This window comes from Mirounga angustirostris, unplaced genomic scaffold, assembly GCF_029215605.1.
Source record: "Mirounga angustirostris isolate CCGP_5_RB_7025 unplaced genomic scaffold, mMirAng1.0.hap1 SCAF_14, whole genome shotgun sequence".
In the NCBI taxonomy this organism is placed as follows: domain Eukaryota; kingdom Metazoa; phylum Chordata; class Mammalia; order Carnivora; family Phocidae; genus Mirounga; species Mirounga angustirostris.
This window is the reverse complement of record NW_026991722.1, coordinates 51,703,570-51,716,554: the sequence shown is the minus strand read 5'-3', so window position 1 is coordinate 51,716,554 and position 12,985 is coordinate 51,703,570.

Sequence of the window (12,985 nt, the reverse complement as noted above, 5' to 3'; positions counted from 1 at the left end):
GCTCCACTGGTGCGGATTTTATTTGCATCAACCCAACAGGACACTGTTAGAGCTGGGGAGTCTCTGATCATTTTAGTGGTTGATGAAGAATACACAGATTAGCCTTGTCATTTTATCATTTTGACTAGTGCAGCTATTAAATCATCTTTTCTAGTAAGTTGTAACTCATTATATAATAATCATATTACTTTACATTTTTAACTTAAAGGCACTTAGAAATTCTGTCATGAAAACATTGTGAAGCCAGTATGGAAGTGTTATTTCATATTTCAAGAAAAAGTGCTTTATTTATTTGTATATAAAATAGGTTATACAAAAAGTGATTTTACATATGTGATTTTTAAAAACAAAATGAAGATATACATACTGTTTTGTTACCAGATTTATTTTACTTACCAGTGTACTCTGAATAAGATTCATGTTCTTGCATATTCTCCCACATTATTCTCATAGGTTTTATAGATTCTGGAGTGTGGATATACCATAGTTTATTTAACCAAACGCTATACCTGGACATGTAGGTCATTTTCATTTTTAAAATAAGCCTGTGCCAAATATATTTGTAGCTAAATTTCTCTTTCTTAGAATTGATTCCTAGTAGTGACATTGATGAATGAAGAGTCAGAGCAATTTTAAGGCAGAAAAGTTTTGAATAAACTTTTAAAGAAATTGATGTTAGAAACAATGAAGAATTAACAAGAGCAATGGAAACTTTTGAAGCAGGGACAGCTGTAAAGATTAGAGTAGGATATCATGTGCCCCGAGAAAAGCATTGTTAATACAGCCCATAGGAATTACTCAGTCAAGGTTATGATTGTAAAAAGAGCATTTTTTTTTTTAGATCCACTTGAAATTAAGGGAATGGATTTAAGACTAAAGAAAGGATGTGCTTTTCCCAGTGATAAAGCAACTACATAGATGTAGCTTTTGTGGTGGACTGGAGGGCTAAAGAGGATGGTTTGGAAAGTTTCCTAGAAATCATGGGGCAACCTGTCTTGGGCTACATGTTTCCATACTATAATGGTTCTGACTCATGTGGACGTAACAGGAAGAGGCGTGTTTCCTAAGTGACTATGATTGTAAATTATTCTTTGGAGTAGAGATTTTAAGAAGCAAATATTTCAAACCTTGACCACACAATGCAACAGATTGACCTTTTTCAGAATGATTTTTTATTTTATTTTATTTTTGTAGGGGAAGATCATTTTAGGATTGGTTTAGACGTTATATATCCATCTTATTGCAGTTGATTCAATTCTTTTCTCAAAATGTTGTTTTGGATTGACTGTTCTTCAGGCTTATTTCTCTGTCTAGACATAACCTAAATGGAAGACAGCAAGACTCTCTGTAAATATCACTTGTATCTGCAAACCCAAAGGCAAGCTGGGGCCACATGTCTGTCATTTCTGTCACACTTACACAGAAAGTATGTCAATCTCAGCTTCCCTTGGCCCGTCTCAGCATCAAGCCCTAAAGAATTTCAGCTACATTCAGTCTTTGTGTCAATACTAACCAAATCTCTAAAGGTATTTAGCACCTTACCTTCTCTAGGAGGTGAGATGAGGTATTAGTCAAATGTCTACAGTTTGAACTTCTTGAGAAGCTACAGCTTCAGCCCCTCCAATATCCTCAGAACCCCTAAATTATATCCATGCTGTATAATTGGGATAGAACTTGAATTCTGCTTGTGGCCCTAGCAACCTTCCCCTGACAGACACTTCTCCTTGTTCCAGAGTCTAGCTGTTGGCTGACATCTTGCTTTATTCTGGCACATAACCTTTAATCCAGAACTCGCCCTTTATAATCTGCCTCTAGGCATTGTATTGTCTTCTGCTGCTTTGATCTACAGTCTCACCATATTGGACCCTTTCAATATTGATACTCACCTGTATTGGACCCAGGGCACCATGTTGGTTAATATCTGCTGGGAGGCCATAAAGACTTTTACTTTATTTCCTTTTGGCCTTTGTTCCACCCATCGTGATATATTCTCTCCCCCCCCCCCCCCCGTTTGCTTTTAAGATTTCAACACACCTAGTAGCAGAGGCTCAGCAAGTTATACTAATGATGTTAAGGGCATATAATAAGGAAAGCATACTGTATTAGTTGCCCCATCTTTTAAATATGAAAATGAAGGATAAGTTTATTTATTGCAAATAATGCAATGTTCATTTTAAATGACTGCTTTTTCTGCATTATTTTCTATCACCAATTTCCCTTTCCATCGATGTTGGAAACACAGTAGGAGGCTTTTTTTTTTTTTTTTTAAAGATTTTATTTATTTGTTTGACACAGAGAGAGAGACAGCAAGAGAGGGAACACAAGCAGGGGGAGTGGGAGAGGGAAAAGCAGGTCTCCCGTGGAGCAGCGAGCCCAATGCGGGGCTCGATCCCAGGACCCCGGGATCATGACCCAAGCCGAAGGCAGATGCCCAACTGACTGAGCCACCCAGGCGCCTCTTTTTTTTTTTTTTTTTACCCCCCTGTATAATTACCTTTTGGCAGGTTACAGCTCTTTACAACAGCAGTCTGGATATGCTAAAGGTATGGCAATGGAAAAAGTGTGAACTATGTTTAATTTTGTTTGCTGATATTTATATTTTTTTCCTAAAATGATAGTCATGAGGATATATTAAAGGGAAGTATGCTATTCACTAGGGGGTACCTGAATCTAGGAAGTGCCATTTAGACCAAGTTGGATTTATACTTCTACAGGTTTTGCTATTCCATTTTATTTTAGTGGTAAAGTCTTCAAGATGAGGGGCAGAGGAGGAGAGAGAATATGATTATAGTCTATATCTTATAAGAATACATTTATGATGTAAATTAAATCCAGATAATTAAAATAATTAGAATTGAGTGATGAAAAGCATTCAGATATAACATTTTATATTTTTACATCTCAATCAGTATTGCTAAATTTGTTTATACATTTATATTTTGTACTTGAAATTGAAATTGTTTAAATTGAAGGTAAGCATAATGAAATTCTGACCACTTTCAGTGAACCCTTTACTTAGTCATGTACTCTGGTTGGGTAATGCTCTCTCTATGGTATGAGCAAAGTTTGGCTTAATGGAAAGGGTGCTGGTATTAAAGTTGGCATATTTGGGTTTGAATCCAGATGGCTCTACCTACTAACTGTGTACATTTACATGGGATAAGTTATTTAATCTTTTCATATCTCAGTGTCCTTATCTACAAACAAGAACAATAATAGTTATCTCACTAGGTTATTATGGGGATGGAATTTGAAAGTAACTCATGGTAGGTACTTTGAGTACATTTCTTTTTTCAGTTTCTAGAAATGTTTAAGCATAGATAGGACAACACAGAGCAAGGGTATAGTGGAAAATTTTTAGGTGACCTTGAAAGTCATAATGAACCTTAGTATCTCTTACCAACGGTTCCTAAATGGACCTATGTCATTACACTGTTTTTTGTTCAACTCAATTTTATGGGCATTTATTATGATACTCCCTTATATCCTTGGTTGGTATACACGGGGAATGTGAGCATGTGGAGGATGCATTTGCCTCTTTTCTGCCGTGCTTTCTTGCTCCCACAGTGTATTCCTACCTTCTGACTATCTCACCTGGAGCTTGTCCCTTATCTCTGTCTTCAGTGGTATGTTCTCCAGTGTCCTATGGTTTTTCCTTACTAGGGTTCACTCCATAACCTCTGAAGCAATACCTAGCTCAGAGGCTGCTGTGAGGGTAAATGAATACATTAAAGCACTTAGAACAGTGTCTTGGGATTAAATAAGGAGCTTAATAGATTTTAGTGATTATTGTTTCTGCCCATTCTCTTGGGCTGGGGCTTGTTCTACTGGGTTGGCCCCTTCTGTTCAGGTTTTTCCTGAGAAGGACCCCTTGCCATCTGTGATGAGTACAAGAAAGATCATAGCGAGGATGAGAGTCTTGGTATTTAAAACATCATTGGAAGTGACCTTTGTTAGATAAGAAGCTACAAAGTTATCCATTGGGCAAGCATATTCTATACATGAAAATATTAATAAGTAAAATATTATTTGTAGTTTGTCACAGGAGTTTATTTTATCATACTTTTCATATTTTTAAGTTTTACAGTTTGTTTATACATATATAAGATATCAAAAACAGAAAAACTCCAAAGAAAAAGCATCATGCACAATTGCATTCTTCTCATTTCCCAGACAATTTAGTTTATTTCTAACAAGAACATCAGAAAGTTTCTTACCGTGGAAGAGTGACCTTTAAAAACAAAAGACTTGACAACCAGATAAACTACACATAATTTACAGAGGGATTCAGTGGAATTTACTCCATCTATTTCCAGGGCCTCTAGAGAAAATTATTCATTCTAGAAGGGTACAGCTGATTGAGGAGGGAAGACTCAGACTGAAAAGAGACAATACATTGGGCTGTGGTTGTGAAAAAGTGTCTAGACCTCTGGATTTTCACCTATAGAGTGAGGCAGTTGGACTAGATTATTTTAAAGGAGATTTCCAGGTCAAACAGGGTGAGCTCTATTGTGCTAAGCTGTGCCATATCTGTGTTGTTTAGGTAGAAATCCTAAGCTCACTACTAGACTGCAGGCATCTTGTAGATGAGTCCAGGAAGTTCCATTCACTAGTCCTTGGAGCCTCAATATTAACTCAATGCCTGGTCAGTCTTCTAGGCACTATCCATTATACCTGCTGAGATATTCTGTAGCAGAGGTATCTTACTTCCTAAGGTTTCAGTGAGGGACAAGTAAGGTAATATAGTTAGAAATGCTCAGAGAGCTGCAAAGTTTGTTTTAATGTAAGGAGAAATTGTAAAATGAAGGAACCTAATAGACTGAGAATATTTCTTTGATTTGGAGCTGGAAGAAAATATGATACCTAGGCACAGCCTAGTCATTTATAATGGAGGACGCAGGCTGTAGAGGTAAAGTGACTACCCAGTAAAATAGCTGGTGGCTGGCAGATAGCAGAAAACAGAGTGTTATGATCCTGAATTCATGAACCTGCAGCTTTTGATTAGTTGATATGAACATTTATAAAAGAGAATAAAGCAACATAAAGGAAAAGAGGTTATCTATACCAATATAACAGCCCAGTGGAAGCCATTGAAATATTTGCCCTTAAGAATTTTAATTAAATAAGTAATAGTCATTTTACACAAGGACACTATGCTGTCAATCAGATGTCTCCATAAAAGTCAGAAATATGGGTCTAAATGTGGGAATAGTTTTTTTTTTTTTTAAAGATTTTATTTATTTATTTGAGAGAGAGAATGAGACAGAGAGCATGAGAGAGGGGAGGGTCAGAGGGAGAAGCAGAGTCCCTGCTGATCAGGGAGCCCGGTGTAGGACTCGATCCCAGGACTACAGGATCATGACCTGAGCCGAAGGTGGCCGCTTAACCAACTGAGCTACCCAGGCGCCCCTAAATGTGGGAATAGTTTTATTGTTTAGATGCTGACTTTTGCCTTATCATGGGACTCTGGAAAAAGTTGCTTTTATTTATCCTCACTGAGTTAGTTCTCATATATGCAGAAGATCCCTTGATTTTGTACAAAATGAACCAGGCCCTCAATTTGCCTCACATATCAATGTATATTTTTAGCCCAATCACTGAGAAGTTGAAACATATTTACTTGTTATAAATGCAGCTTATAAGTGAAATGCTTGAGAATGTTTTAGCTTATAGGGTCCAGAAGATATTCTAATAAGTTCAAGAACATGGTAGAAAAGGTGTTCATGCTGTATGTGGATGTCTTTAGGGCGACCTGAATTTTCAAAATTTAACCACAGGTAATGAGTGTTGATGTTCATTATAGTCAAGCTGTCCTTGAAGTGTGGACAATTTGAGTGGGAATTGGCAGTCAAATGAAATAACGGATGAACACTCAGAAATCAACTAGGATTAGAAATGGGAAAAAGGAAGAATTAAGTACACTCTTCACATATACCTTTTAAAATAATGGGCTATTCTTATAAAAAAAGCATGCTCGTTTTAGAACATTTAGAAGATACCAATAACAACACCGAAAAAAAGGAAAAAAAATTCCTGCAATCCTATTATCCAAAGATAGCAACTACTACCAATTTAGTGTGTAACCACTCCCCTGGTTGTTTTCTATATATTTAAGCAATATGTATAAACAAACATGAAATATTCCTCTTTTATAATCAGGTTTTTCTATCTACAATACCATGAATCTACTTTCATGAAATTAAATACAGTATATTGTTTAAGTCACATACTAAACAGAGATGCTTTAGGGTCATCAAAACCAAATATCACATATAAAAACTTGGTTTGTAAAATGCCTTAAATCTAATTCCTATCAAGGCTCTACCTTGCACTGAGCACATAAGAGATTTTACAATGGTGATTTCATTGTAATGTGGTACTTTGAGATATATTTTCTTAAGATAGTGGTTTGGATCTGTACTTGGGACTGGTGATTTTTCATAGAACTGGTTTTCAGGCATACTTATACTCACAACCTAGAAGTAACAAACCTTTTTCCCAGACGTATTCCCTTTATTGTCTTTCCTTCATAAGATGAGGAGAACTAGGGATTTTAGAACTTTTGGATAATGCATTGTATAAAACAGGTTAATAGAATTCTCTGGATTATGATATAGGGCATATTGACTAAGGCACCTAACTCAGGTCCTTTAAAATGTCTTTATGGCTTTGAGGAACCATGAATGGGCTGAACCAGCACTATAAACATTAAAACTTTCCTATATTCAGGATACTATGACTGAGATAAAACATCACATTTTTATTAGAAGAACTAAATATCTGAAAGAAAAAAAAGAAGCAATATAGTTTTAATTCTAATGCATGACATAAAACTAATTTTATTTTTCTCTGAACTGGGAAATTATTACTGAGATTCCTGCTAAAATAGTGAAGGAAACAATTATGTAAAGATTTATAATAATTTTTAACATAGTTGGCTCATTCATGCATGTGTTCAGGTGTTTATTTATTCAAATATATTTATCCAATATCTAGCACATGTCAGGCTCAGCTCAATCTTTTTTTTTTTTAAAGATTTTATTTATTTATTTTGACAGAGAGAAGCGAGAGAGGGAACACAAGCACGGGGAATGGGAGAGGGAGAAGGAGGCTTCCCATGGAACAGGGAGCCTGATGCAGGGCTCGATCCCAGGACCCTGGGATCATGACCTGAGCCGAAGGCAGACGCTCAACGACTGAGCCACCCAGGCGCCCCTCAGCTCAATCTTTGAGTAACACGCTTTATAGGGAAATGATCCTCCTGTTAATATATGTTTATAACTCTTGTTAGAATATTGTGCTTATTGTTCTAAGCCATGGTATTTTGGTGACTGGGGTGGTGGAGGGAGCTGTTCTCATCAGAGAACATGGTGTCAGCTACCTGAGGAAGAAGTGATCTCTCAATTTGGTTGATCTGAGGCGCCCTGAGAAGGTGTCCTTAGTCTTGAAGAAAGTAGTAAGATATCTAGGAGGGAAAGGAGCTGGTGAGTTGTACTTGGGATGTAGTACGCTCCTTTTGCTGAAAGATAGAATTGTCCATCGTGGTGAAGACCCATGAGCAGGCCTCCATTTAACTTCCTCAGTAACTGTGACTGACTCTACTTATAGCCTAAAGTGAATCACCACTAATTATCACAAGTGGCCTGCAAGATAAGAGGCATCTTATTTATTTTCATGTGAGGAAATTAGCTTCAAGAGAGAGAAAACAATTTATGAAGATTCAGTTGCAGAATATAAAAGTCATTCTAGCTATTTTAAATGAAAAGGGATTTAAGAAATTTAGCTGTTTACAAAATTACGGAAAGAGCTGAAGTAGCCGTCCCTAGCCTGGGCCTCCTGGAATGACTCCCAGAACACTACCACTACCATATGACTATCTGGCCAAGGGAATTGCTACCTGTACTACACTTGAGCAACTGGGAATCATAAAGCTGCCTGTCAGTTGCTGCTTCAAAACCACAGCGTCTTAGCTGTGATCTGGAGTGTAGATATTGACATCAGAACTTAAAGCTCCAGAGCCAAGCTGAGCCTTCAGCACCTATATTAACAAAATTTATAGCCTGCTTCCTGTCTCTCAACAGTCACTAAGCTAGCTACTGGTCACTCGGACCCTTAGTTGATGTTGTTTTAGGAAAACCAAATTCCAATGATCCCTATATCCCTGCATGCTAGCAGAAATAGTAGGAGCTGCAGAAATGGCTTCTGGAGACTTCTGTATTCCAAATCTCCCATGAATGCATCATATTGGTAGAACCTAAAGCACATCCTGAACTTTAGTTTCAAGGAAACCTGGGTGAAGAGGTTTTTAGATCAAGAAGTCAAATGGGGCAAGATGGCAGAGGAGCAGGAGACCTGGATTTCGTCTCCTCTCAGGAATTCAGCTGGATAGGGATCAAACCATTCTGAACACCTACAAACTCAACAGGAGATTGAAGAAAAGAAGAGCAACAACTCTCTGAACAGAAAAGCGACCACTTTCTAGAAGGTAGGACGTGTGGAGAAGTGAATCTGAGGCGATATTCGGGAGGATAGACGGCGGGGGAGGGGCCTCCGTCGGCCGCTTCTGGCAAGTGATAGAGCCGCGAAGCACAAAATCGGAACTTTTAAAAGTCTGCTCCGCCGAGGGATGCCACTCTGGTGGCTAAGCGGGGGGTGGAACCCTCGTGGGACAGTGTGGTCTCAGGACCCTCGGGGTCACAGAAAGACCGGGGGTGCCTGAATGTGGCAGAGCTCCCAGGTGACAGAGCAGGGAAGCCGGCTGCAGAGGCGGAGCCCAGGCGCGGGCTCTCAGCTCGGGGTTGCCATAAACCGTGATCCGTGGCACAGTCAGGCCCCTGCTCCTCCAGCAGGGACCCAACAAGTGGCAGATCCGGGGAAACTCACCTTCCTCCCCCAGGAGGAGCGGCGCGGGAGTGCACCGCAGGGATCTGCTGGGTTTGGAGACTCCACCCGGGGTCGGGTGCAAGAGAGAGAAACGCGCGGTCACAGGCCGGGTGAGCACGGAGTGCGGCTCGAGACCGGGGAGACGGGAGTGACTGACGGCTTTTCTCTGGGGGCTCACTGAGAAGCGAGGCCCCGAGTTCTCGGCTCCTCCGGGGCGGAGATTGGGAGGCCGCCATTTTCACTCTCCACCTCCAAAGCTGTAGGGAAAGCTCGCAGGGAACAAAAGCCCCGGAGAGCAAACCCGAGCAAGTTACTTAGCCGGGAGGGGGCAAGGGCGGGGCAATTCCGCCTCCAGCAGAGACATTTGGAAACCACGGCAACAGGCCACTCCCCAGAAGATCAGCGAGAACAGCCATCCAAGACCAAGTTTACCGATCAATGAGAACGGCAGAACTCCAGCGCTAGGGGACTACTGCACATAGAATTCATGGCTTTTTTACCATGATTCTTTAGTCTTTCAAAGTTAATTTTTTTTAACTGTCTTTTTTTCTTTTTTTTTCTTTTTGAAATTTTCTTTTTCCCTTTTTCAACCAACATCTTACCAATCCCTTCTTTTAAAAAAACCTTTTTATTTTTCATTTTTAGAGTCATATTCTATCCCTTCATAGTAGTTACCCATATTTTTGGTTTATATATATAAGTTGTTCTCTCTTTAAAATTTTGGGATAGTTTCTTCTTACAGATTAAAATATACCCTAAATCTCTAGTATATGGTGTTTTCTATTCCCCTGACTGATCACATCCTCTCCCTTTTTTTTTCTTTTTTCTTTTTTAAATCCTCTTCTTTCTTTTTTCAAACAACTTCTTATCAATTCCTTTTATAAAATTTTTTATAATTTCCATCTTTACAGTCATATTCCATCCCTTCATCATATCAACCCTTATTTTTGTACATATATAAGTTTTTCTTTCTTTAAAATTTTGGGAGGCACTTTCTTCTAAAAGACCAAAATACACCCCAAATCTAGTGTGTGGCACTGATCTATATACCAGCCTAATCATATTTGATCACATTCTGGTTTTTTTGTTTTTGTTGTTGTTTTGTTTTGTTTGTTTTGTTTTATCTTTATCTTTTTCTTTTTCTTTTTTCTCTCTTTCCCTTTCTTTTCCCACTGCTTCAGGTCTTTTCTGATTTGTTTAGAGTACATTTTCTGGGGACGTTGTTACTCTGCTAGCATTTTGTTCTCTCATTAATCTATTCTCCTCTGCACAAAATGACAAGATGGAAAAAATCACCTCAACAAAAAGAACAAGAGGTAGTACCGACTGCCAGGGACCTACTCAATACGGACATTAGTACGATGTCAGATCTAGAGTTCAGAATCATCACTTTAAAGATACTAGCTGGGCTTGAAAAAAATATGGAAGTTATTAGAGAAACCCTTTCTGGAGAAGTAAAAGAACTAAAATCCAACCAAGTAGAAATCAAAAAGGCTATTAATGAGGTGCAATAAAAAATGGGGGCGCTAACTGCTAGAATAAATGAGCAGAGAAGAGAAACAGTAATATAGAAGACGAAATGATGGAAAATAAAGAAGCTGAGAAAAAGAGAGATAAACAACTACTGGATCATGAGGGCAGAATTCGAGAGATAAGCGATACCATAAGATGAAGCAACATTAGAATAATTGGGATCCCAGAAGAAGAAGAAAGAGAGAGAGGGGCAGAAGGTATAATGGAGCAAATTATAGCAGAGAACTTCCCTAATTTGGGGAAGGAAACAGGCATGAAAATCCAGGAAGCACAGAGAACCCCTCTCAAAATCAATAAAATTAGGTCAACACCCCGACATCTAATAGTAAAACTTATGAGTCTCATAGACAAAGAGAAAATTCTGAAAGCAGTTTGGGAGAAGAGATATGTAACCTACAATGGTAGAAACATTAAATTGGCAACAGACCTATCCACAAAGACCTGGCAGGCCAGAAAGGACTGGCAGGATATATTCAGAGCACTAAATGAGAAAAATATGCAGCCAAGAATACTCTATCCAGCTAGGCTGTCATTGAAAATTGAAGGAGAGATAAAAAGCTTCCAGGACAAACAAAACTAAAGGAATTTGCAAACACAAAACCAGCCCTACAAGAAATATTGAAAGGGGTCCTCTAAGCAAAGAGGGAGCCTAAAAGCAACATAGACCAGAAGGGAACACAGACAATATACGGTAACAGTCACATTACAGGCAATACAATGGCACTAAATTCCTATCTTTCAATAGTTACCCTGAATGTAAATGGGCTAAATGCCCCAATCAAAAGACACAGGCTATCAGACTGGATTAAAAAACAAGACCCATCGATATGCTGTCTGCAAGAGACTCATTTTAGAACCAAAGATGCCCCCAGATTGAAAGTGAGGGGGTGGAAAACCATTTACCATGCTAATGGACACCAAAAGAAAGCTGGGGTGGCAATCCTTATATCAGACAAATTAGATTTTAAACCAAAGACTGTAATAAGAGATGAGGAAGGACATTATATCCTATTTAAAGGGTCTATCCAACAAGAAGATCTAACAATTGTAAATATCTATGCCCCTAACATGGGAGCAGCCAATTATATAAGGCAATTAATAACAAAAGCAAAGAAACACATTGACAACTATACAATAATAGTGGGGGACTTTAACATCCCCCTCACTGAAATGGACAGATCGTCTAAGCAAAAGATCAACAAGGAAATAAAGACTTTAAATGACACATTGGACCAAATGGACTTCACAGACCTATTCAGAACATTCCATCCCAAAGCAACGGAATACACATTCTTCTCTAGTGCCCATGGAACATTCTCCAGAATAGATCACATCCTAGGTCATAAATCAGGTCTCAACCGGTACCAAAAGATTGGGATCATTCCCTGCCTATTTTCAGACCACAATGCTTTGAAACTAGAACTCAATCACAAGAGGAAAGTCGGAAAGAACTCAAATACATGGAGGCTAAAGAGCATCCTACTGAAGAATGAATGGGTCAACCAGGAAATTAAAGAAGAATTAAAAAAAATTCATGGAAACCAATGAAAATGAAAACACAACTATTCAAAATCTTTGGGATGCAGCAAAGGCAGACCTAAGAGGAAAGTATATAGCAAACAAGCCTTTCTCAAGAAACAAGAAAGGTCTCAAGTACACACCTAACCCTACACCTAAAGGAGCTGGAGAAAGAACAGCAAATAAAGCCTAAACCCAGCAGGAGAAGAGAAATCATAAAGATCAGAGCAGAAATCAATGAAATAGAAACTAAATGAACAGTAGAACAGATCAACGAAACTAGGAGCTGGTTCTTTGAAAGAATTAACAAGATTGATAAACCCCTGGCCAGACTTATCAAAAAGAGAAGAGAAATGACCCAAATAAATAAAATCATGAATGAAAGAGGAGAGATCACAACCAACACCCAAGAAATACAAACGATTATAAGAACATATTATGAGCAACTCTATGCCAACAAATTAGATAACCTGGAAGAAATGGAGGCATTCCTAGAGATGTATCAACTACCAAAACTGAACCAGGATGAAATAGAAAACCTGAACAGACCTATAACCACTAAGGAAATTGAAGCAGTCATCAAAAATCTCCCAACAAACAAAAGCCCAGGGCCAGATGGCTTCCCAGGGGAATTCTACCAAACATTTCAAGAAGAATTAATACCTATTCTTCTGAAACTGTTCCAAAAAATAGAAATGGAAGGAAAACTTCCAAACTCATTTTATGAGGCCAGCATTACCTTGATCCCAAAACCAGACAAAGACCCCATCAAAAAGGAGAATTAGAGACCAATATCCCTGATGAACATGGATGCAAAAATTCTCACCAAAACACTAGCCAACAGGATCCAACAGTACATTAAAAGGATTATTCACCACGACCAAGTGGGATTTATCCCTGGGCTGCAAGGTTGGTTCAACATCCGCAAATCAATCAATGTGATACAATACATTAACAAAAGAAAGAACAAGAACCCTATGATCCTCTCAATAGATGCAGAAAAAGCTGTTGACAAATTACAGCATCTTTTCTTGATCAAAACTCTTCAGAG